This window comes from Parus major, chromosome 2, assembly GCF_001522545.3.
Source record: "Parus major isolate Abel chromosome 2, Parus_major1.1, whole genome shotgun sequence".
NCBI lineage: Eukaryota > Metazoa > Chordata > Aves > Passeriformes > Paridae > Parus > Parus major.
In genome coordinates, this window is record NC_031769.1 from 147,527,068 (window position 1) to 147,554,153 (window position 27,086).

The window sequence follows — 27,086 nt, forward strand, 5'->3', positions numbered from 1 at the left end:
GGGAAGGGAAGGGAAGGGAAGGAGGAAGGGAGGATGGATTAGATGGGAAGGTGAAAAGTTTGAAAGATAATTGAATGACCTGAAACTTTGCCTGTGGATGAATTAAAGAAAGACAAATCAGGTTGTTAAGCTGTCCATTGTCCCTCATTTTCCATGAGACTCAATGGTTTGCCCTTTCTCTTCTCCTGCCACAATATCTTCATTATCCCTTGCTCTTGGCCAAGGACCATGACATTGTCCTCATGCCAGCATGGCAGTGTGAGACCCCAGTGCAGGACACACAGCTCAGCCAGAAAACAAGACCATGCATGGCTTTGGGCTACAAACTTCTGGCTTTCTCCCACTGTAACTCGGTGAGCCACCAAAGAATCTGATACCCAATATCAGTATATGATCTGACATTTGGCATCCCACCCACTGGAACTTCAGGAAGTTGAGAGGCATTTCCAGCTCTTCATCCTTCTCAGAAAGAGGTGCTAAAATCATAAATATATGGTAAAGTCAGTGAAAATACACCATGAAATGTGTGGATTTGGGTCCTGCAAGGCTGGGGGAAGGGTCATAACTTAATCCTGGAACAGGATGTATACTGGAAGTCCCCCAGATCCATCAGCAGAAAACACTTATGATGTTAATAAACTCTTTTTTTCTCCTTGTCAATATGGCTTTAGCAAAACCAGCAGCACGGGGCATGGAGCTCCATCTGTAGTGTATAATAAGAGGGTGTTGTACATTGGATAAACATTATGATTTATTTTCAAAAGGAGAGAGATGCCACAGATCCTTCTGCTCTCAAGGACTCTAATTTATTGCCTAATTAAACACTTGCTGCAAAATTGTCCATCCTGTCATTTTTAATTCCTGGTCTAATATCCCAGACAACAGAACACTTAAGGAGGCTCCCTTCTACAAGTGAGGCTTAAATGAAGAAAGATGTTAATGTGTGTTTCCTAATCAAAGTCAATAGGCTATCAGGAGCAATTATTCCTTAGCAGGTCTGTTCTTCTGACACCATGCAATGTGTATGGATCTGCCAAGGTCTGGTGACACTTCATCCCCTTGCTGTGGAGGCAGAAGGCAAGGCCAGCACTCAAAACTGAGAGAAAACCTTGGGAAGACATGAAGGCAACAGGGACAAGCAGAACATGATTCTTTTTAGCCTAAAACTAGATTTTCTTCCTTCAACAAGCCTTGCTTGGAATGAATGCCAAGGCCTCTTGAGGCAGGGGAGACCTTAGGACATTTTATTTTAGACTACCAAGTGTTCTCTCTGCCTTATACAGTTCTTTCCTTTCCTCTTTCCTCTGAGGTGGAGATATTGGACCCTATTGCTAGTAAAATGGAGCCTAACCCTGAGTTTGAAGAGTCACAGCTCTTCTCTAGGTCTGTCCTAGAAGTCTTACAGAGGATTGCATAAAAATAAAATTTGAGAGAGAAATAGATTTGGGAAATTCAGCCTCTCTTACCTGCAATCACAGCTTTGTCCCTGTAGGGACTGACATGCTGCTTTTAAATCCCTCCAAAGTCCTAATTTCTCCAAGATAAACCGTCCCAGTTCTATCACCCTCTCCTCAGCAGCATGTAATGATCTTCTTGTCCTTTAGGTGCCTGTAAATAAATTATATAAAACTTTGCTCTGTAATTTTCCCAGGAAATAATGCTGGTCATCTTGTAATCCCCTCCATCCTCCTTCCTGCCAGTTTTGAAGGTTGACATATGACTTGATAGCCTCTGGTCTTGGCTTTCCCTTCTCTGCACATCCTTTGCCCAGTGTGTCCGTGAACAGGGTTGGGGTTTTAGTCCATGGTTTTGGTTGAAGGGTGGCTGCTGTGGTGTCTTCTGTGAGAACCTTGCAGCAGCTTCCCTTTTGTCTGATGTGGGCCATGGAGAAAGGAGCCCATGCCAGGTTTGCTGGAAGAACTTGTGAATTTGTGGTGGATCTGAGTTCTGAAGGACTGACCCCATGGCAGGGACCCACATTGGAGGAGTTTGTGGAGGATTGAAGCCCATGGAGAGGGCTGGTGTTGGAGAAGTTCCTGGAGAGCTGTCTCACATGGGAGGAACCCCACACTGGAGCAGGGGAGGAGTGTGTGAAGTTCTGCCTCTGAGGAGGAAGCAATGGCAGAGACAATGGGATGAACTGACCATAACCCCCTTTCCCTTCTTCTACACCACTGAGGTGAGGACAGGTAAAGAAGTCAGGAGTGAAGCTCAGCCTGGGACAAAGCAAGGGATAGGGGAAAGGCATTTTTAAGGTTTGGTTATATTCCTCTGCTCTGACTGATAACAAACTAATTTCTCTCAACGGAGTCTGTTTTGCCCATGCTGACAATTGCTGAGGGATCTTTCCCTGTCCTTACCCTGATTTTCTTTCCCTGGCCACCTGAAGAGGGGAGAGAGGTATTGGTGAGCATCTGGCATCTGGTCAGGGTCCACCCACACAATACTGCATCCAGGATGTCAGCAAATACGTGCTCAATTTCTGTGTCTCCTGATGTTGGTTATCCACTGTGAAAACCTCCTCACAGATTCTCCCACCTGAACAGGAAAGTCTGGCAAGGTCATGGCCATGGCCTCATTTCTCTTTGGATCCAGCACAGCAGCAGGAAAACAATTTGCAATGCTTGTGAAACTGTCAGCAAGTTCAAGGACAGCAGAGTTGCAGGTAACTACTCAAATGTTAGGTTTTTGTGAGGCATTCATCTCCTCTGTCACTTTTCTTATTCATTCCTCCCTATTTAGGTTTTGCTATTTTATCCCTTAAATTAGTGAAATGATGCTTCCTGCCTTTGCTTGACAAGCCAGCATGAAAGCTGAGAATATGTAGATGTGGTGTAAGCTGTTATTATCACCTTTAGATAAACCTGGTAATTTCTCATGTCAGAATTTATATCCCTTTATAGCCAATGTCTTTTCATAGCACCTCTTAGCAATTGCTGTCTGTAGATTTTTTTGTCAGAAAGGTAAGCAAAGACATATATATACATATATATATATATATGTATATGTATATTTGTGTCTGTCTATGAATTGTATACATGCACATAAATACAAGTTTTTTATCAGGTTTTTCTTTCCTCTAAGTTAATTTTGCTAATGACAATTCATTATGTAATATATTTCCCCTACTATTTATATTATTCTTTGTGACTTTCCCAGTAAAAATAGTTTCTTTCTTTATATATTTTTTTAAAGCAGTATAAGGAAAAGTTAATGCCACCATTACCTTCCTCACTAATGGCATATAAGGAATTTTTAAAAATAATTCTTTCTTTTGCTGAGAACTTTGGATATCCCTTTAGGTTTTCAGTCTTGGTGGTCTCTTTCTAGGGTAGAACTCTGCAGTTTGTCCTGACACATCCTTTAACCCCACATCTGCCTCCAACCCTACAGTGTTTAAATACAGTCTCTTGTGTTTGTACTCCTGTTTCATTTATGGATATAAGGTTTCAGATTATGATGTCTTGTTCTATTCTAAAGAGTCCCTACACAGCTGTGGCACAGCAGAGCCTTGATGTTAGGTGGCATTACTGTAATAGAGACTTTTATGCCCAAATGAGTCTTTGTTTTTCCCTTTGTCTTCTCTGAGTCAGTGCAAGCTCCTCTGTTTACAGTAAGGATCTTATGAAACAAGGCTTGACTTGTCTGCCTTGGGGACAACAAGGTGCTATTGAATGAAAAATAGATTTCCACAGGGAATTTGTTTTAGCTTACTTTGGGTCAAGTGAAAGAAAAACAAACCCCAAACAAAAACTCTTTTCCCTCAGCCCTGAGGACCTCATCCAGCGAGTTATTGGGACCTGCAGAGAATTAACTGGGGAATTGTAAAGGTCAGGGTAAAAGAAGAGGTGCCATGGGGTTGGAGATAACCAGAGGAAGGACAGTGTGTGACTTTGCAGGAGCCTTTCCCTTCGGGCCAGCCTGCCATTCCCTGCAATTTCAGTAGCTCAGTGTTGTGTACGTGTGAAAGCAACATTTGATTGAGCCTGTGCATCCCAGCCAGCTCTTTGGCAAAATGCTTCAAAAGACACCTGTGAAGTTCAGATGTTTCCTCCTCACTCCTTCTGCATGGCTGCTGCTCAGAATGCTCTGAGCGGACACAGTGATCCAGCCCTTCAGTGGATGGATAGATGGATGGATGGATGGATGGATGGATGGATGGATGGATAGATGGATGGATGGATGGATGAGAGACTTTTGTGCCAGCTCTGACTTGTGCATCTTGTTGAAATCCCAAGCTGCCTTTAAAGCTGTTCCTTTTCCCACAGATAGTTGTCTCTGTGTTTCCACTTGCTGTGACCTCCCTGCCTCACAGAGAAAGAATATTTGAGCAACCCCATCTGTGTCTGAATGGTGATGCATTACTCCGTGTACCCATCCACAAAGATGTGTATGGGATGGCATTTATCTTCCCAAAATTCAAATGCTTCCAATGTATACATGACATCATTCTGAATTGCCAGAGCTCCTGTTCTGGTTGATAAGGAGCCAGTTAAAATACAGAGTGGAGTTGGGTTCAACTCAGTTTACCAAAAAGTGTGTCAGTGTTAGGGGTGGTGTCACCCACTCTGTTGCATCTGTTGATTTGCTGTCTGACTGTCCTCAGGTGGAGGAGCCAGCACTGCAGACCACTGCATTTAATCAGTCACATCTTTCATAATGAATATACCCTGAGGTTTGATTTAGAAGGCGATGAAGACATGGATTCACCTAGAAAAGCCAGATAAATTGATACCTGGCTAAACCCTCACAATAGGGGTTTTCTTCCCTTTATTGCCAGGTTGTGCTGGAAGGCCAAGAAGATCTGCAGTCCCTGGAGGAGGAAGAAATCCTTTCAGTGCACTGTGAAAAATCATCTTTCTTCAATTTAGCCAACTCTTTATGGTCTAACTGTCTTTTTTCTTCATTCCCCAGACAGAGCAGCTGGTAAAGGAATACCTAAATTGCCACTAGACTCTGAAGTTTGTTTTTGTCTGTAGTACAGAGACAGGAATGCTGCAGGCACCAATTTCACTCACTTATAAATGATCACTATTGAAAACTACACATTTTCCCTTGATATTTTTACCTAAATAATGGTCTTGAGGATAGGCACAACAGAGCATATTCTGCTGTGTTCCTCTAATGGCTGAAATGATGCTTCATAGACTTACAAGAAATAGGATAATATGAATTTTAGAAAACAGCCACAGTCCATGAAAAAACTGTGAAATAGGTACATTAGGAGTTGTGAGGTACTCAGGAAAGAAAAGCAGCCATAGAAAGCCCTGAAGAAAGAAGGAGGAGGCAAAATTAGAACTGTGGTGCAACCTTTTTTTACTTCAGGAACCCAACTGCCTAACTGAGAAAACTGGAGTCTCTAGTTTAACTTACTCATTTTAACTGTCCAAAGAAAATTCTTTTGTGCTAATAGATTGTTTTCATTCAGGGCTGCTACAATAATTCACATAAGTTTTAAGTATTAAAAAGTGATGATATAAATGAGATAATCAGAAATATTAATGGGGTCTAGAGACAGACACGCAAAAAACAGGAAGGAAAGATGCAAAAGTGGGGAGGAAAGACCCAAGGGACAACAGTGTGACACTGGAGAAGTAAAGCAGGTGTATATAAATCTGCAAAAAGTATAGAAAAGAAGCATTTGATTTAAAGTGGAGAGTGAGTAGCAGTCACTGTTTTAGGAAAAACTGTCTGTACTTGATAATTTTCCCGAAGAAATGCTGTTTCTCCAAGCCATCCCAGAAACTCTCTCCCTCCTTCCAGAACACAAGGAAGTCCATCATCATCAATACCTCCCTCTCCTCCCCGTGGAGTTTCCCTTTCAGGATTCCTTCCTGATCTATTTCTCCCCAACAGTTTGAATCAATTGGCCTTTAAAATGTGGCTCCATCCAGACTTTGTGGTGAATTTTTATAGGTGTAGGAATGGGACTCGGACACACTTCACATCCTTGCAGTGACATTCTTAGACAGACCTTGTCCAGGAGCTTGGCTAGACACACTTGCAGGGGTAATTAGCTGATTGCCAGCTTGGATAGCTCGGGTGCTCATAATCTCTGTGCTGACACAGTTTTGCCTCTTCAAGTCTGGAATTAATTGGTCAAACCTTTCTCAGTGTCCTTTGGATCCTGAAGGCTCAGAAATCTTTGCAGATTCCTTTGCAATGAAAATGACGGCGCGGCAAAGATCTCTTCTATCTCTTTTTATTTTGGTAGGAAACATCAGTGTGAGAAGACTGGACTTAAGGCACTGGTAGTTTGTGCTGTGCTCTGTCAGGTTAGTCAGAGCTGGACATTTCAGAGGAAAGTTTAAGAATCAGAGATACAGATTTCCTCTTGGTTTCTACACCAGGAGTTGGCCTCATGTAGGCTTTTGATTCATGGGCATTAATGATGATGATTTTCACTCATTAATTGAAGGACTCCTGAAGTACCTCCCAGAGTGCTGCTAAGACAATAGAAAAACTTATTGTTTGTAAATCCATGTGGAGGAATTTGTAATCTCAACTGACACAGCAAGAGGAATAAAAGGACCTTCTGGCACTCTCCCTCCTGACCAACAAGTGCCACTTCATGATTCTCCACACAATAACTCTGGATTTCTCAGTTTTAGCAAATTCTCAGTGAGATATCTTTTTCCACCATGGTCTTTGCCAGGCCACTTTTGAGCAGCGTTAGATGAAGATCCTGATTCAAAAAAAATCTCTTTGCTAGTCTCTTATGGAAGGAAAGCAGGTTCTGAGGCTTGTGGATTCATGCAGCTTCCTAACTTCACCTGAAAGCCACATTTGGGAAAGCATCAGCTTGGCTCCCAGCAGCACTGATAGGGTGCAAGCAGACTTTTTAGCCCTCTCCTGACAGGTGGAGTAGAGATTTCTCAGGTCCAAACCCCATTTCTCTGAAATCACTGACATGATAGCTCTGTGATAATTGAAATGATGGCTAAACCCCATTTTGCCATGAAAATGTCACTTACTGCACTCTACCAACTTCAATTTTGTGCTTTGTTCTCAGACACACGATGTGCCAGGGTGCATCTCTGCTGTGAAGAGCAAACAGTGCCATTACCTCCTGGCTGCAATGAGAAGAAAATGAATAGAGGTTGAAATATGAAGTGCCATTATAGGAAATTGGTTGGTTATTAGACTGTATTTGCTACTGCAGTTACAGAGCTCAGTTCTGTACAAAAACAAAACCCACAAAGCCCAGAAACACATCTCGTGGCTTAATTTTCAGATGTGTGCTGGCAGCCCTTGGTACCCCTGTCACTGTCACAAGTCCCCATGGACCTCCAGCCTTGGACTTCCTTGGCAATAGCTTGGCTGCTCTGCCTGCAGTGTGGGTTGACTTTGATTTATGTGACTCTGGTTCAGTTCTTAACTTTGTAAAATAAACATATTTTTTTTCCCCTGCAAAGCTGAAAAGAAGCTCCCTCTTTTGATGAGAAGTTTTGTGGGACAAAGAGTATTTCTCACTGGGTACTGAGTGCCATAGGCATTGATCTCAGATGGCGACTTGCTTTAATACAGTAATTAATGAAACAGTAACGATATTTCCTTTGTGCTAAGATCTGTGAGCAGGTTTCCGTGGCAACAGCTCATGCACAAGCTTCTTGCCTGTAGCAAATGTGAAGTTGTTTGAATCATTCACATTCTTTTAAAGAAAGAGGGCTGCTGTGACTCAAATTAACTCAGATTTACTGCAAGATGAAAGTACACACAGGGGCAGCTACCTCAGGTCAGCTGATGCACAGAAACCTTTTACCCTGCATTAACTTGCTGGTGTGTTTGAACCTTTCATGCTACCACTGGAGCTTTTATCTCAGAATCATGAAATAGTTTTGGTTGGAAGAAACTTTCAAGGTCATCTAGTCCAGCACCCAAATATAGGAAATCTATGTATTTTCCCCAACTTTATTTTCCTCTCTCCAGCCATTTTCTGCCAACAGAATCCATACCCATTTAATACTAGGATAGCATCAGATCTTCATCCTTATAGTCCTGGGAGGGAAGGAGAACATATTCTGGCTTGAATTCTTCCACAGCCTTTATTTCCCATAACCACTCTCAAGTGATGGATGTTAGGGATGTGTCTGCTTGTGATGGATCCAGCTCATAGGGGCTTTCAGGGAGACAGATAACAACAAAACAGCCAAGGATTGGCAGTGGCACCCTCACTCCCCCAGACATTGTGCTGGTCAAGGTCTGGCTCAAGCCAAGTGTGGGAGAAAATAAATTCTGTAGTCAGTGTGCAAATATCACCATAAATCAGTTATTTTCCTGCATGGACAGCCCAGAGCTTTTTGGGCTCTTCTGCACATCAGCAGGGTGCACATCATGACTTTCCCTTGAGCAGGGACTCTTCTCAAGGTTACTCCTCCAGATTGGAGAATACTTATTTTGTGAGATACTCAGTGAGTTCAGTAAAAGCACTGAAATACTGAAATCTTAGCTAAGTGAAGTGAAGGACTGATTATGCACAAGTAATGCTTCAGCATAAACAACTGACCCTGTTTAGAACATAGAGGAGTCCTCTCTGAACCTCGTGACCCAAGGGGAAGGTTGTCCCTCACAGTTTGGTCTGACCTTGTCCTCTGTGCAGTAAAAAATCAAGAATACCTTGCCACCTGGTCTTGTTAAAGCACCATCCCATTTACTGTTGAACTCTGTTAAATCTCTTGTTTATAAAGATAAATATATTGCTACTCCCCTGTTATGAGTGAAGTGTGTCACAACATCCATGACAAGGACACAAGACCCCAAGCAGTAAAATCCTTTTTGTTTGCTGATCCCCATATTTCTCTTCTGCCAAAAGAGATGATCCTTATGAGCAGATGGTGAGGCAGTTCCAAAGGAGAAAGTTTGGAATGGAGAGAGGTTTTCTAGACCAAAGCTTTTTATAATTTATTTGCTGTATCAGTGAGTACTTGAATAGTCAGAGAATCAAAGAAGCAATAGCCTTCTGGAGCAAAGGAAAAGTATTAATTATCTTGCAGGTCTTTTAGGTTTCTTCTTTCTAATGCAGGAGGAAATGCCTCAGCAGATCAAGAGATAATATCAATAATCACTTGCCTTCCCTTTCAGTGTGAAGTTGTGGTGAATTAATCTTTAAAAGTCTTTGCCACCAATTTTTAAGGAAAAAATACTGGAGAAAATATTTTATTCCAGTGATGTTTTTCTTGTATTCATCTGGCACCACAGCCTAGAGCTGTTGCCTGGCTTTATTTTTAAGGTCTGTATGGACCTGATTCTTTGTGCAAATCCATACTGCAAAGATGTGAAACATATTGAAGTGGACTATCAACAGAATTCATAATTGGGACCTGGTCTGAGGTAGAATATTAGACTTGGATGATCTAATATTATCTGTTGGTATCTAAAACAATAATGTTGGTTTAACACCTTGGCAACTTGGTGGAAGAAGGTAAGGACATCTTCAGCTAAGTATTGAATTTAAAGATAAATTTAGAAGAGATCAGAGTGTGACTTTTGAGAGTTTCAATTGATTTCTCCTCTGTGAACTGTGAATGTCTTTCTCGCTCCACTGTTGTCCCAGGGTTTGAGTTCAGATCACTCCTAGGGACAAAGCACTGGGATAGAAAATGAAACCAAACTATTGGACTCCTTCACCTGTGCAGTCTGGAAATGTGACCTACTAAATCTAGACCTGGAGAAGATCCACATGGCAGAGCCCCTAAAAAACCCCAGAAAGCTGAGTTACTAAAAAGCTCCAACATTCTTTGCTTTTCCAGTCTAAAAATACTTTTATATAATAGACTTCAAACTGGTTTTTGTGCTAAACACACAAATGGAAATCTCACTGCACTGTACACATTATATCACTAAAATAAATATTGTTGTCTTTAATATTTAAAGAGATTTTTGAAACAGCCACAGAGGATGAAAAATACAAGCCAGCAAAAGTGTTCAGTGCCTCGGTGCCCTACAGAGGCATATTTCAATTCTCCTGCTTTAATTTCTTTAGCTCTCAAGGAATTCCAAGGTCTCTGAAATCACATGCTGGGCAGGGAAACAGAGCTGTTGTCCCCAGGGTTCCTCTGGCTCTTTATTATTCACCATTACAGAAATTTTTCTACAGTATGGGCTGAGGACCGGCACCATGTGCACCTCAAAGCTGTTGGAGCAGCAAATACAGAGTGCCCAGGGCATCCCAAACACCATCAGGCACCAATACTTAAGGTAGAACAGGGATATGGGATTTCCTTAATTCTGTCTGTGCTACCAGAGCTGAGCTCAGCCTCTTTGAAAGTTAGTAGGAACTTTGCTGTTGGCATTTTTGGGATGAGCAGAAACTCTTCCCTCACAGACTCATTCAGGATGATGTTCCTTGCCTTATCCCTGTCCCAGAGCTGTGTGTCTGGCCCTGCCAGACCTGTTCCTCCATGAACAGCAAACATCCATGTGTTCCAAACATCCATCCCTCCCTCCAGGTGGATTCCCTGGGACACTCAGATTTTCTGAGTGTTGAATTTTACAAGTGTGTGATGAGTTTGGAAAGTTGGGAAGGAAGCACATGGGCTAATTCTCGAGCTGTGGATGTCATACCATGTCCAGAGTCATGGCAAGTGCTTTTGGTCACAGTTACTGGGACCAGAAATGGGAGCAAAAAAGCAGTCACTTGTTCTCTATTGGATGACTTCAGTTCATTTAACCACAGTAATTCCTCTGCTCCCAGTAAAGGGAGGGAGAAATTACCTAATGCTGATTTTGGAGAGCGATTTTCTGCAAGAGCAGGTAGTGATAGGACAAGGGGGAATGGTTTTAAGGTGGAAGAGGGTAGATATAAATTGGTTATTATTAAGCCAATTAATTAATTAGTCATTAACCCCTCCCTGTGAGGGTGGTGAGGCCCTGGCACAGGTTGCCCAGAGAAGCTGTGGCTGCCCCATTCCTGGAAATGTCCAAGGCCAGGTTGGATGGGTCTTGGAGCAGTCTGGGATAGTGGAAGCTGTCTCTGCCAATGTCAAGGAAGAACATGATCCTGAAGATCCCTTCCAGCCCAAATCATTCTGTGATTCCAAATAGGTGAACTATAACAGCTTCTAGCATCAGAAAAAATCCATTGCATTGGAGGCTCATAAAGTTCAGAATACTCACATGGCACAAGTTCATGGATACAGACACATCTCTACATGTGCCTGGCACAGGTTTCTGAATTCTGCATTTCTGGATTAATATTCTGAGATCTGACTTTTCTCCTGCAGGTATCCCAGTGTAACACTGGAGTCATACTGTGATGAATCAGATCCTTTCTGTGCACAGCACGCACAATCAAACATAACTCAGGTGTCATATCCAGTGGACTTAGTGCTGCACTTCAAAGTCCATTTGAAGCAGAATCCAGATGCCTCTCCTTCATCAGTTTATTCCCCAATTTTTGTGTTTAATTGCAGCAGTGATTATGTATATTCTGTACATCTGGTATCATAGTCCTTCCTAAGGTTCATTTTGTTCTTCCCTTTCCTATTCAACTAGAAAAGTTCCACTCTGTAGAGCAGAGGAAGGACTGTCAATGCAAGCTTATTTGGGGACTGTTCTCTGTTACTTTCAGTGGACTTACACTTCCACAAAATCTTATCTTATGGCCAGAGAAAAGAGTGTTTAAAGGCTCCTTTAACATGATTATCTACTCCATCACCCTGCTTTAGGGCAGGGTAAACTTTGAGGACTGGTTAACCACCCTTTTGTGTAAATTTCTCTAAGAGTTTCATCAGATGGAGCCAAGAGTGCCAAACACACCCTAAGTCATTCCACTGAGACTTTCATCCTTCTCAGCTCCTTGTAGGTGCTCCAGGACCACTCAGAAATCACACCTAGAACCTTCCTCTGAGCACAGCTGGGCTGATGCCCTCACCACTGACCTGTCTTGCTGCCCAAAACAGGATTGATGCAGCCAAGCTGCCTGTTGGAAACAGTCCCTGTCTTGTGTCAGTGCTTTGGAGTTGTGTGGGAATTGTGCAGGACTAAGAGCTACTCCAGGCTGCAGCAGCACCAGGGACTGGTTTAGCAGAACAGGTAATTAACTTTGAGTGATTAACTTTGAGTGTTTAACTGTGGCTCTGCCACTGTTTATTGCTAGTATAGGTCCAGCTTTGGAATTTTCCTTTATTACGTGCTGAGCAGCCTCATCCTGGTCCTCACATCATCATGCTTAGAGCAGTGCTGAGCTTACCCTTAATAAGTCAGTGTATGGCTTGGAAATACTCAGATTTGGTGGCTTCTCAGTTAATTTATGTTGAGAAATTTTAGTTTTCTTTATAGTTCTGGCCACATTCAGCTGATCTGATTTTTGTTGTGGAAAAAAGGAGAGATGCTCACTGTAAAACACTGCTTGAAAGGAAATTCTACTGTTAAAAAAGCTGCTGTTTATTGAGATAATTGTGGCTGCCCTGTGCAATGGTACAACACAAAGTCTGACCTGATTACCCTGCAAAGGAGTATTCTCTACTGATGGTGTGACAGGAAACCTGGGGTTTTTAGTGTTGGGGATGTCCAGACTCTATCCCTTGTGCTGCAGCAGCAGCAGCATGCAGGGTGCCCACTGAAGCATTTCTTTATGCTTGCTGCATTACTATTTACGCTTCACTATTTATACAGCAGGCATGGCCCTGTCTCCTTGCCATTCTTCAATCCTGCTGCCACAAAATAATGTCAGAGAGGGGCTCAACTGGTTATTAAAAACCTACTTCCCAGTTTTTCTTTCCCAGCCTTCACTTTTGTTTTTAAAGGGGCCTCTCTGCTCTTGGTGAAATGCAATTAAACCTCCTCAGCCATCTCCTTACTGGCCTCTTGGTGGTACTCTTAACTCAGCATATTCACCAGCTGCTCTGGCTGCCTTTAAAGGCATCAATCTCCACCCTGCTCTAGGAGAGCGAACACTTTTAAGTAGATACTAAATATATACAAACATTATGGACACAAAGCAAGATTTTCTAAAGGATTTGTCAGAGATACGGAATCTTGACTCACTGATCCACACTGACCTACTTCAGGGCTTCACCTGCTCTGCAAAGCCCAGTGCTGAGATCTGTCAGATATCCCTGGAGCACAGATGTTTGGATCCAGTGCTTACACTGGGGAATGAAGGTAAAATGAAAAGGGGGGTTGTCATTTGCATTCCTGGCAGTTTGTTTAGTGCCAGGCAGAAGAAAAGGGTCCCACTGCTGTCAGGAATGTGCTCCAGTGAATATTGAGGCAGGTTTAATTCAGTATCTGTGTTCCAGTGGAGACCCAAATGGGCAAGGAACAGCCCCACAGAGGGAAACACTGTGTGGAGTCTGAGAAATTCAGGGTACATGAGCTTTCCTGCAAAGAGTGTCAAAACAGGGTTAAAACCCATCTTCATATTTAGAAAATCCCCAAGAAGCACTTAATTAGGGTGAAACAGGATACTTTCAACTAGAGTGGTTAGAGTCTAAATCCAAGGCTGGGATCTAAAGTTAGAATCACAGAACCATTAAGAGTGGAAAAGACCTCTGATATCATCGAGTCCACCTATTAACCCAGCACTGCCAAGCCACCACTAAACTGTCTCTAGGTGCCACATCTACACCTATTTAAATGCCTCCAGGGATGGTGACTCCACCCCTGCTCTGAGCAGCCTGTTCCAATACTTTACAACAATTTAGATGCAGAATTTTTTCCCCAATATCCAACGTAATCCTTCCTTGGCTTTATACAGCTGCCCCGAGCTTGGCTCTTGATCAGCAAGAAGTTATTGGCAGATAAAACTGACCTCAAAGGTTAGTTCATTTTCCCAGAATAAGTAGAAATATACACTGAAAGTTACTCAAAATGACTTAATTTTCCCACTGTAGACCAGCCATATCCTGAAAATAATGTATTTTGGTTTTTTGCTAAGCACTTGTCAATGGCTTTAGAGCCAATTCATGCCATGGATCTGCTGACAGTTCTCTCTGCTGACTGCCTTGGGTGCTCAGACTACACACAGATTCTGCACTGAGCTGAATGAAGGCTTTTTAAAAGAGAAAATAGTTACTAAGGAGATAACACATAAACAATACATACAGATCTATTTGCTCAATATGTATAATGTACTGAAGATATTTGTTGCAGCTGCGTTTAGGCAAAGGGAAGAAGAATGAAAAGAAAGAGAAGGTGGAGGCAAGAGGAAAAGGAACAAAGTTAAATATGACTATAATGAGATAAAGTCTTTACAATTACAAAATTAGAAGCAAGCAATATTACAAATATACTGCAGTTATGCAAAACCCCTTCTCAGTTCCCACTTTCCCCATCAGGCAGAGGTTTAAATGAAGATAAGTGGTTCTTAGATCCTTTACCATTCTCTGAGACCACTAAAATAGAAAATGTCCAACACCTGCTGCAAGCATATTAATAATCAGATGAAAAATTAATGCCTACAAATCCTCAGAGTTAACTCGTCCCTTCAGCCATTAGCAATTAATAAGAAAAATGAATGCTGCAGGAAGGAAACAGATACAAAATACCTGCCCTAGGAGGTCCCCTTGGGGATCAAAACTGCTGGCAGGGTAATGATTGGGACAGGAAGGGTAATGATTAGTGCAGGGATTTTTGTTGGCTCCTCAGTGGAGCTTGGAGTGTGTGTGAAAACACTTCCCCGTCACTGGTGGAGTGACCAGCTGTGCAGAGAGGGGCTGCAAAGACCCCTTCTTGGTGAAGTGAAGGATAGTCCACCTTAGTGGCCCAAACATCACAAAGGGGAGCCAGGAGACCTGGTTGTTGTCCTCATTTTGTCACTGGCTGAGTGAGGTCGATCACATCCCACATCTGTGCCTCAATTTCTTTTGCTGTAAATGCCTTGACTAGGACATAATTTTCTGTAAATGTCTTGAGTAAGAGAGATTAAAACTGCTCTCTCTGAGGCTTTGCCTCTATTATTTATCATAATCTAAAAAAAGAAAATCAATATTTTTGCTAGTCTTCTGTAGATTCTTCATTCTTCAACCTCCATCTGAGCTCACTCTTCAAGTCTGCAATGTTTTAGCTTGAATGCCATGCCAGGCTGTGCTGATTCCAGGGAGGATCAGGCACTGTCCCCCAGGTCTGTGGTGCTGTGGCCTCCTTGGACACAGCAGAACCCCAAACACCACCTCCTCTCTCAGGATCCTCTTTCCTTTCCCACACATGATTGCTGGCTCCACTCATTTCCCCTTGGAAAGAACCATGGTGAGGGCAGGAACAAAGCCAGCAGGATTAGCTCAATATTCCCCAAGGACCTTTCCTTATCTGCTGCTTGCAGTCTGCTTCTGCTGTCTTGGCACACCTCAGGCTGTCCAGATATGAACAATGGCAGCAAGAGAAGGTGCCAGGGAGGCCTTAGAGCCTTTTCCAGTTCCTAAAGAGAATCCAAGAGAACTGGGGAGGGACTTTGGATGAGGGCATGGAGTGACAGGACAGGGGGGAATGGCTTCAAACTGACAGAGGGTAGTTTTACATTGGATATTAGGAAGAAATTCTTCCCTGTCACGGTGGTGAGGAACTGGGACAGGTTGCTCAGAGAAGCTGTGAATGCCCCATCCTTGAAAATGTTTAAGAGATTGGAAGGAGCTGGGATGGTAGAAGGTGTTCCTGCCCATGATAAGAGAGTGGATTAGATGGCCTTGAAGTTCCCTTCCAACCCAAACAATTCTAAGATTCCGTGATCCCATTGGAGAATCATTTATACTCCATTTTTTTCTGAGATAAAGCTCTTATTATTGTTGGAGTGCCAGGCACAGAAAATGTCCCTTTATCTGTGCTGACAGGCTCAGACACTGGAGAGAACATTGGGCTTAATTTAAGACCATGGAGAAGGTTTCTAAAACGGAGTGGAGAAGCTGGGGATGTGAATGTGTGCATTAGATACAATTCTGTGAAGTCACTGGGTGAAAAATACAGAGAGTTTGAGATATAGTGGTGAATTAGAGACAAGATGGAGGTTCTTGGGTGTTGGTTTGTCTTTGCCTTTCTTCTTCTTCATGGTTTTGGGTGGTATTGGGTGATTGGTGGTGCGGAACATGGGTGTTTGGTTGTTGGGTTAAAAGTAAAAATAAATTAGTTGGCATTTGATAATTGGATGGTTTATGCTTAAAAGGCCTTGTGGACAGAGCCTGAAGTCACTATTTGTAGCTTGTTAGGTTAGTGTGTAGTATTTACTGTCTGTAAAAATGTAATATAGATAAGGTAAAATAAACACCCTCAGTCTAAACACAAAAACGTCTCTCTGCTCGTCAATCCTGATCCTATGGAAAAGAACGGAACACTTTCACATTTGGTGCCCCTGAGACTTTTACAATTACCCAGTGCTTGTCATTCCCTTTTATATCTCTGAAGCACAGGAAGAGTTCTGAGAGGAGTTTAAAAGTACAGCCCAACACTCGGCTTTTTCTTTCCGAGGACAACAGGGCAGCAGCTCTCTGAGGCCTCACTGGGAGTGAGAAAGGGCCTTTTGCAGAACTGGGTTGTGAGCAATATGGGACAGGATGAAATCCAGTGACTTTGTTCATGGCCAGCTGAACTGTTACAGCAATGGAAAGTTTATCACACCTTTTCTCTTCCTGTCTCACTCTTCCCTTCCTTCAGCTGAAACCTTGGAGCTGAAGAAAATGCTTGTTATTTTGTGCTTCAAGTGATTTACAGTGACAGAAAGGAAGGGAACTGTCCATTAAGGGTTACAATTGCTGGAATACCAGAATAACAAAATACTGTCTTGCTCAGACACCTGCTATCCCTCACTTTGTGGCAGAGGTGATGTGGATATTTCCCTGCAGGCTATCCCATCAGACAGCCTTTCTTCTCCATGGGCTGTGGTGCAGGGGAGCCACAGACTGGCCTGGGCTGGCTTGGGATGCTGCTGAGAGCTGTCACCTTGCATCTGGGCCAAATTAATGGGAGTGAAGTTTCTTTAATCAGTGGGTGGCAGCTTTGCTGTCTACAAATGGGATGAGCTGTCTGCATTCAGTTCTTGCCTGTCCTACAAAAATCTTCATCCAGCTTGGTAAAGGCAAGTGTCTCAGCTTCTTTTCTGTAGCACAGAAGTTTCTCTGTTAAAAAAAAAAATAAAAAAAGGCAGTGGTTCCCCTGCACTTTGCTGGAATGCCTTGAAAATGCTTTCAGAGCATGAGCTGTGACTGTATCATCACTGGACTCCCCCAGGTTCAGGATTTTTTTTTTTGTTTCTTTGCTCTGTACTATTTTTTGACTGTAATAGCAGGAAATTCACATGAAGCCCTATTCTGAGAAAAGCATTATCTCTGGTTTAAGTCACCTTGGCTGGAAATGCAGTCTTGGAAAGTTCTGTCTGTACAGGCACTCTTCAAGTATTGGCCATTTGGAGGGATAAAAAACTTTGCTGAAGGTAGGTGCATCTCTGCCAGCAAGATAGGGCACTTAAACTTGCAAAACTATTTTATTTCATTGTTTGTGTTGCTCCATTTTTCATTTGAGCTTGGCTTTCTATAAATTTCTGACTTGAGGGCTCTCTCTTGTGTGGACTCCCTAATATATAGCAGGAGTTGTGCTCACAGTTTATGTTTTCCTACAATGCAGCAGTTAATAAGGGGTTTTTTTCCCTCTTCCTGGCTGTTTATTTTCATGAATCATGCAAGAAAATATCTTTGAACTCCCCATCCCTGCACCAAATTTCATTTAAATTTACCACCAGGTTAAAAATAGTAAGACAAATGTATGCATAGAGGTGAAGGGTTCTTGTGTTCATATCCTGATGCATATAAAGGGAAAGAAATCCTCTTTTTTCTCCAGATTACAAAGGAGGGAAGAAGGGGAGCTGCCCTTTTTATGGAAATTTTTTATCCAGCAAGGCCAGAATTCTCCTCTTAGGAATGTTCAGAAGACACTGAGAAGAGTGCATTGTATTTGCTGTTTTGGTCTGTTTTACATCCCCAACAGTGCAAACAGCTTTATTAAATTAAATTTAATTAATTTAGTTATTGATTGTTGCATTAATAAAATGTATTTCCGAATTTTAAAGAAGAGAGACTTAGACTAACCTGATAAGATACCACTAAGGTGGCTGGTGAAGAAATACTTGCTGATAGAACTACTGACCAAAGGTATCAGCCCATAATTTTGCTTTTACAGTAACAAATCTCACACACTCAGTTGCTTTCTTGCCAATTTGTCTCAATGAGCTCCCAGAGATTTGGGAAGCTTGTTTGGTTGGATAAGCAAACCAGTTTATTTGTTTTATTTTTCTAGTAGTACCATTTCTCAGTGACCATTCACTACAACAGCTGATGGGAAAAGTGAAATACAGAATCAGAATATCTCAAGATTAAAGGGAGATCCTCAAAGATAATTGAGGTCCACGTGATCACAGTCTTTGACAGACTGGATGTTCTCTCTAGATCCATACTTGTCCACCAAAACACCTGGCAATTTAGAGATCAGACTCATTCTGTGGTAAAGTTGAGCCTTGATTTGTTGGGATTTGTACCCTAAGTCCAACAATGGTTTGGGGATGAATGTAGACACTGGAGCTCCTGATTAATCCCCAGCCCTTCTTGCTTTCCTACTTCTTTTATATTTGCACAAATGGATTTCTACAGATGTTGTTATCCACATTTTCACAATTAAAAATTCCTTTTCCAAAGTCCATCAAATCAAAGTAAATTGGGCTCTAAGAGCAGGCCCTTGCAGTACCTGATAGGGGTGGAACTGACTGAACTTTGCATTGTTCTAGACTCATATCTTATTTCTAGGATAATCCCTACTTGTCTTAGCCTTTCCTTTCCATAAAAAATGAAGATTTCAAAAACTATATATGTCAAGATTTTTTCAGATTCTTTACAGAAAAAAATCATAGATTTTTTTGTAATGTGCTATCAAACCCTTTTATTAAACTATTTTTCTAGCATGCACTGTAAGGAATAATACTTTTGTGCATTGCAAGCTGTATTTCAATTCCTATTGAAAGTATTTATGAATAATATGAACTAAATTCTCCTTAGATTAATAGTGCACACTTGTGTGTGCTTGTACACATCGTACACACTTAGACACACTGTGGATGTCTGTGAACAGCCATTAAATAAGCTCTGCAGCACTTAAAATTTGCATTTTGTGACCTTGGTTATGAGCTGCTATTTGGAAGGAAAAAGAAAAATGTCTTATCCATGAAAACATAATTTTAAAAAATCAAATAAAAAATCAGTAGCATAAAGTAATAAAATAAAATAAAATATGAAACAGACTAAAACATTCAACACTATCCCTGTTTAATGATCAGCAGAGAAATCTTAGAGATGATAAATCTTCCTTTTATGTTTGGTCTACTGCACTCACTGTATACACACACATAACTATTACCATCTAATTATAATCCATTAAATCAATTAAATCATCTTCTCTGGTATTTTCCATTCATGGAAGTAAACCAGTTAATCTGCCACGTTAACTGTTGAGAATACTGATCATCCTGTCTAGGGAAGACATTCTCTCACCTGAAAGATGGAAAGATTGTCACATTCCTGGGACTCACTGGCTTCTTTATCCCATTAATTCCCCCACTTTTGTGTCTCCAGAGGAGGAAGGCGAGTCCTTGCAAGCTGCTAGGAAGGAATAGATCAGAAGAGAAATTTTGTCTAAGATTTGTGTTTTTGTGTGCAATGAGCCCTGGCTCAGCTGCTGGGTTGGTGATGCCCAGCCCAGCCCAGCAGAGCAGTTCTCTTAGCAGGATCCTGCTGCTGATATCAGGGGCAAGCACAGCATCCTTAGCTTGGCTTTTCAGGAATTGACATTCAGGTTTATGATGTCTGGCCCACAGTGGGAGCAGCCAAACTTGCTTCTCCCAGCCAAACTTGCTTCTCCCATGCACATTCTGGTGACATTGACAGCCCTTCCTCTTGCAGACATCCCCTGATACCCAAACCCATGCGATTCAAGATCTGTCTCAACAGCTCCTGCTGCACTCTGTGACATTTCTGACCATCTTGACTTCGACTGCAATCAGGATTTCTTCTTTTAGGTGGAGGGGTTTTGGATGAGGCAAGAAAACTTTGTTTTTCCTTAGTGCCACTAAGGCACCTGCTGGCTCACAACATGACAAAGGGGACCTGAGCCCTGTGGTGTCTCCTGCCTCAGCTCTTTCTCTCTGCTCTTGCACGATGCCATGACCACGTGTGAGGGAACCAGGGAAGTAATTTCTCTGCAGGCTTGATGACCAACAAATTGGAGAAGTGTCATCAATGGCACAGCAGCTCCTGTCTGCATAGGGAGTGAAAATGTCATGGCAGAAGGTAATTTGGATACAAGTGTCCCACTTGCTGTATTACCCTACAACCCTCAGAAAGAGTGACAACCTTTCTAGACCAAAGGAAAAGAAAGATTATGAAATGGTACAACTCTAGCATGGAAGATTGAATGCAGCTTATCCCAGAAATGCATGTCCTGGCAAATGGTTTCTTAGGATGGGTTGGGATTCCATGAAGATGCTGAACTTCATGTTCATCCCTCATCCTGACTACTGGATGGACACTGTTTGTTTTAAATGACAAGGGGTGCTGGGACCTCAGTTCCAAATATTTATCAAAAAAATCATCCCTGGGCTGGCCCCACAGATTTAGCAGTGATGCAGTGGCAAGTTGTATTTCTGTCCTTTCAGTGTAAGTAAGGGATTTTTGTTATCCAGCATAAAGTGAGATTGGTATAAAATGTGATGCAGTCTGAAGTGTCTCCTGTTCTTGGAACATGGAGAAGGAAAGTAAATTCTTCACTTAAAAAGGCTGATTTGGCACAAGCCAGTTCAGTGATGTTGGGCACAGGAGGTCTTTCCATAAAAATGTGATGATTTCTTCACCCAAAGATTGATAAAGACTTTAGAAGGGAACAATCTTCCTCGTGGAAACATCCATTTGTCTCACTGACCATGGCAAGGAGCTGAGAGCAGCTTTTCCAAGAGTCTGTTGTCAGGGGAACCCTCCCTGGATGGCAGGGTTAGAAATGTGCTAAAATAACAGTTTCAAAGGCCCATGGGCCCTACTTGTTGGGGTCTGGTACTTCAGGTGATGTTCAGATGGTATCTTCTGAAGATAAAGTCCAGTTCCTCAGCTCTCTCTTCAGGGTTCAGACAGGACTGGTTTTTTCCCTCTGCCTATTTTGGTCTTCTTTTGGGCTAAGAAAAGACTTCCCTTACACGAGTCGGGGCAATGTCTCTTCAGTGCTCATGGTCACGGAGTAGAGCCAGGGGAAAAGGAAAAGCCTTTACTCTTGGCAAAATTACAAAATCTGCAAGGACAGGATTAGGTCTGTGTTAAGTAATGCAGGCCTGGGTCCAGCTTGTCTCTCATGTGCTGCTTTGGCTGTTTCTGGCTATTCTTTGCTTTTAGGTAGTGTGCTGATTATGATAAAGGTTTATCCTGCCAGCAACAAGAAAAACTCCTAGAGATTTTAGTGCTTGGGTTTGAGCAGCTACCAAGCTGCTCATTAGCTTATGTCCTTGTCTTCTGCTATTTTTAAAAATATTTCTGCAGTCTTTGATATCTGTTTTTATTGCAGATATCAGTGACTTCTGTGATAGTTGTGTGCCCTATTTTCCCCTGAAAACCACAAAGCCATGAAAAATGGTTCCAATAAGTTGCCCACATGACATACATGCAGATAAACTGGCCTGGCCCTCAAGACAGGCAGGGAGAGATTGTGTAATTTAAAGGAAACTCTGAAGTTACCCATAAACCCAAATGGGTGCAATAACCACCAGCTAAAAGTTCATGTGCTGTTTGCACCCAGGAATTGTCAGTCACCACGGGCTGGTGGTGGGGTCACACGTAAGAGGGCTGTTTATGTGCTATTTTCTTTTTATAGCTTAAATCAATAAGCTGATTGAGCTGAGCTGGATCGATCCTCCTGAGCTTTATTTACAATTATCCTGTAATGGCTGATACAGTGGTGTTCTAGAAGTGAACATACTATAACCATTCTTTTTCGAGGCAATATATCTTCAGCTCAGTCTGAATCCTGCTGGACTCGAGGTGTTTGGAGCAGTGCAGCTGTGCCAAAGCTCTTGCTAAATTGGGGCTGATGCAAGGATTTGCAAGATGAGGAGGGATAGTCACAAAGGCTGTGTTAGTGGAGGGAGAGCAGAGACATGATGGTCTCTCAGTGGATGGAGAAAGAGCCTCCTGCACAGGGCAAAGCAGTGCAGAGGTGACCTTCTGCAGGCAATTCCATTTGTTATTGTGTGAATCTCAGAAAAATCTGCTCATCCAAGCTTGGCCTTTTGTGATCACCCTTTTTAGCAGGCAGCCTCTCCTTTACAAACAACCTCTCCCCTCTTTTTGTGACCACCTGCCCCATTTTTCATAGAATCCTAAAACAGTTGGAGTTGCAAGGGATCTTTGAGATCATTCAGTTCCAACCCCCTGCAGGGACACTTTCCACCAGACCAGGTTACTCAAAGCCTTGTCCCACCTGGCCTGGAACACATCCTGAGATGGGGATTTGCCCAAAGCCACCCATTCCTTCAGTCCTGTGTGGAGATGCCAGCAGTAGGGACAAGAACTGCTGATGAGAGAAGGGGAACAAGAAGCAGCTGTCGTTTACAAAGGTCCCCACTGCTCTTGGCACCACAGAGGAAGCTGTTCAGGGCATTTCTGGAAAAGGCTTTGATGGAAGGTCTTGTGGAAGGTGTCCCTGCCCATGGCAGGGAATTGGAACAAGATGATCTTTGAGGTCCATTCCAGCCCAAACCATTCTATGGTTCTTCCCATCACAGGTCTCTCTTTTAAAAATTGTCCAAATGCAACCTTTTTTTTAGTAAAGTGCTAAGGCAGTAATATTCCAAATTACAAAAAATTAGGTTCTGATCTTGGTTCTGTGCATATAAATCAGTGTTTCACCCACAGCCCTCAGTTCTGTATCCTTCTAGAGATGAGAGCACTGTCTGAACTCTCTAGATGAGTGAGGAAGATAATTGCCTGAGGAATTTAATTAATATCCACCTACTTTAGAGAAGCCTTAAATTCCTCTGAAGGTTTAAACCAGTTTATTCACCCGTGCTGTGGAAGAACAATGATGTTGAGATATCAGGTATCAGAACCAGAGGGTTCCCTCATCACAGAGAATGAAAATTCAGTCTAATGGAAATATGAAACAAACCTCTTTAAGCTTCCAGCTGGAATCATGTTCCCTTTTCCCAGAGACTTTAAGCTCCTTGCCAGGTACAACTTACAAAACAATGTCAGCCAAGAATAGACTCAGAAGGCCTAAATGTTGTTTTTTTCCCTGTTTTCATTAAATGTGATGTATCTCAGTAAAGGTGAAGCCATTTATTTTTAGAGTGGCAAGAGAGATGAGTCTAAAATACACTTAAATCAAAAAGTCCAACACTCAGTGGAAAAATTCCTGGTAAAGCCCAATCAAAACAACAGATGAAGTGGCTCACAGTGGCTAATTAATGTCTCTTGGCAATTGTGAGGCCAGTACCAATCACACTTCGTGGCTTTGTATAGGGGAGGACTAAAAGAAAATCAACCTTGGTCATGGTCTTGATAAATTCAGTGAGGAGAAAAAAACATCCCTCAAAGGAGCTGTTTCCCTTCTGTTTCTTGAGACCTGAGAATCCTACAAGAGACTGTGTCAACTATATTAAAGTTTACAGGATGTTAATAAAAATTCACAATAACACAGATACATTTAATTTTGTCTTCATCATACCATACAATATTTGAAACTACAAAATCAGGACTAGAAAACAGCAACTCCTTTTTTTTTTTAAAGAGTTGAAGCTTCACAGTTTGTTTTCAATTTTGCATCTGAACAGATGGCAACTTCTGCTGTTATAATTTTTCATCACAAAAGACTGATTGATTCTCTAGTTGTTGGGGCATTTACCTCTTACGGGGAAAACTTAAGTTCAGATTCCTGCCTTGAATCAAATAAGGCAAGCTTTTTCTATGCTAACTCTAAGCTATCATTTTTTAAATTGCTATTGATTTTTTTCCTGAGCTGTCATCCACCTCTATTTAAATTCTGTCCTGTATGTGAAAAATATTTCTGAGAAAAAGGTGACTGAATATTTTCATATGCAGTCTAAAATTCCAAAAATGGCTTTTTCTGATCAGAGGATTTTGTTTTGAAGATTGTGATCCTCAGACTTCTCTACCTGTTTAATTAAACAAAATCAAAACCAAAAATCTGCCCAACTTTATCCCACTTTTCCTTTTCCAATATCCAGAAAATGACTGCCTTGAATGAAAATTAATTTAACCATGTTAGTTATCTAGGGGGATTTCTGGACAAACATGTAAGTTCCACTCTTTAATGTCTTCCAGTTCTTAAGCCAAGGCCTGGAAATTACTAAACCCAGTTACTGTAGCTGAAAGAAAAGAAAGATGAAAAGATCACAGGCAGAAAAATTTACAGGTGTGACTTTTTAATTTCACTTGCTGTAACAGTTTTTTTGCTATTATTTGGCTTTTATCATGTGACATATCTGGTATTTAAAACCTGATATTGCAGGAATTCTTTTGTCTGATGTTATCACAAATATTGTTGTCTTGGTGATGTTTTTCCAATATTCCTCGACTATTTTCCTAAAATTTCCTCAGTAAATACTGAATTTTCAATTATTATTGTGTATATGTGTGCATGTAGTGACATTTTCACAGCTAAATATCAGAAATTTACTTCAGCTCTTCCTTCCAAATAGACCAGGAAAATATTAAAATCATTTTTTCTTTCTATCTGCGGCATATTTAAGCAATTATGAAGTCAATTTCTGCATCTATTTACAATCAGGAGAAATAGAAATAGGTTTTTACCTATTTTTAAAAGAGAACAGAGATTCTTTTATAGCAATGTGGTTCATAGAAACTGGAGTTTTATGAAACAAATAAAGCCAAAACCAACAAGGTAAATTTTTCTACTGAGCTGAGGGAGCTGCTGAAGCTGCAGTAATCTTTTCTTAACTATTTTGGAATTCCTCAATACATTCAAGATCCAATCTTTCTAAGATGTGTTCTGTCTTCTGATGCCTTTTACATAAATTGCCTAAAAATCTGCTCTATTGAGGAAGAGCCAATGGCTTTGTCATTGGCAAAATGATTCCTTAAGGTCTGCCAATTTATTTATTTGTCTGTTTATTTGATTTTTATTCTAATTTTTTTTTTCTCCCCTCCATTTGCTTTTTGGTAGCATAAGGAATAAGATACAAACTTTCCTTCTGGAAGACAGCATTTAAACCTTGGACCATGTTTTTAAAGCACAGGGGACTGGTCTGACATGTGCTGAGGTCAGATTTTTCTTTGACTGAACCCCTCATGGATGTACAGTTGCTCAGAGTCTGCCCCAGAGCATCTCCAGCAGGATCCTAGATCCTGACAGTCTTTCTGGACACTCTGGAGGAAGCAGTTTTCTTTTTGATATCCCTCTCATCTGATATTTTCAACACCAAATAAACTGCCATTTGCTTACTTGTTTATTTTTGGGATCTGTTGATGCATAAACATGAAACAGCACTGAGCACGTGTAGATACAAACCCAGTGGGGTAAAACACTGCCATTTATTTTTGGCAAGTTTATCTAAGTCACTTTTCAAGAGATTGTACTGCTTCTGCTGTGTTGTTTCAATGGTTTTAATATGGTTGTACTAAAAAAAGGCAGAAAAAGCTGTGCAGTCTGCAGGTAAACTCAGGTGATTGTGACCTGTTCAAATGGAGAAAAAGAACCTTTTCACCCCTGGGTCCTACCCTGTGATGAAATCTCCATCACTGAGCTGCAGTTTTCCTGAGTGTGGAAATGACCTCACCTGCGACAGAATGAAACAGCTTCTAATTCCTCCTGTTTTATTCTTGAGGAAAGAATCTATATTTTTGTATTCTTGAGGAAAGAATCTATATTTTTGTATTCCAGGAAGATGGAAGAAAATTCGGGATGAGCACATACTTTTGATATGCAGAAACTGAAGGGAAGGGAGAGCAGTAGTTCAGGCCCCAGAAAGACCTCAAATAGCATTGGAGAATAAAGGAAAATAATTGAGTGATTCTGAAGGTGATATTTCCATAGTTCTTCCATCCAATGACTTTTTGAGGTGCTTTGGGATTACAGCAATTCTCCTGCCAGAGATTTGGGTTCAATACAGAATCATAGAATGGTTTGGGTTGGAAGGGACCTTCAGGATCCTCTCATTCCAAGCCCTTGCCATGGGCAGGGGCACCTTTCCCTAGACCAGGTTGCTCCAAGCCCCATCCAGCCTGGCCTTGGACACTTCCAGAGGTGGAGCTTCCTTTTGGGAATCTCTCTTCTTCTGAGCATCCTGATCCTGTGTGAAGCCACTCCCTGCTCAGCAGACTGCACTTTCCAACCACAAATCTGCACCTCCTACTAACAGGAGAACATTTCCCTTTGTGAATAAATGCGAACAGTTGCAGCATTGAACTCTTGGCTCATTTTTAATACAGTCAATAAATCCATCCCTAATGAACTTCTTTTCCTCATCTTTACACATTTCTTGTGAAAGAGTTATAATCCCTGTTATCACTTTCATCTTGCTTTTCTGTGGGTTTAGATCTTGGTCCATGAGGAAGAAGTGAATATAACTGACTGTACCATTAAAATGGTAGATTAAAATTAAAATTAGAAATATAATTTTTTTCTCTGCCAGTATCCCTGGAAATGGTAAAAATGGTAAAATTGCACCAAAAATTCCCTGTAATTAATTATGTTTGTGAATTTTTTTGACACAGATAATATTTTGACTTAGATAATCTCAAATGATTTCTCAAACCAGTAACTTTACATAGTGGAAGTTAGGTGCTTCTTGGTGCTAAAGAATCTACTTTGTCTCTTTTAAATGCTTTTTTTCCCCACATTGCTGTTTTCCAAGTTTTCTCCTTGTTCCCTTCTTTTTCATTATTTGAGTTTAGTCTTTGATTTGGGTCTTTACAGGTCTGGTCCCACATCTGACCTGTTTCTGAAATTATGGTTTGTCATCCTTGAGGAACTCCTGGCTGCATTAAAGGTGTCTCTGATCCTTCTGGGGCCAAGACTTTACCCTTTCTGCCCTGTGAATGATAAAGCTTGTGAGCCTTTTTATCTATTCACTATTTCACTGCTATGTGTGTGTGAGC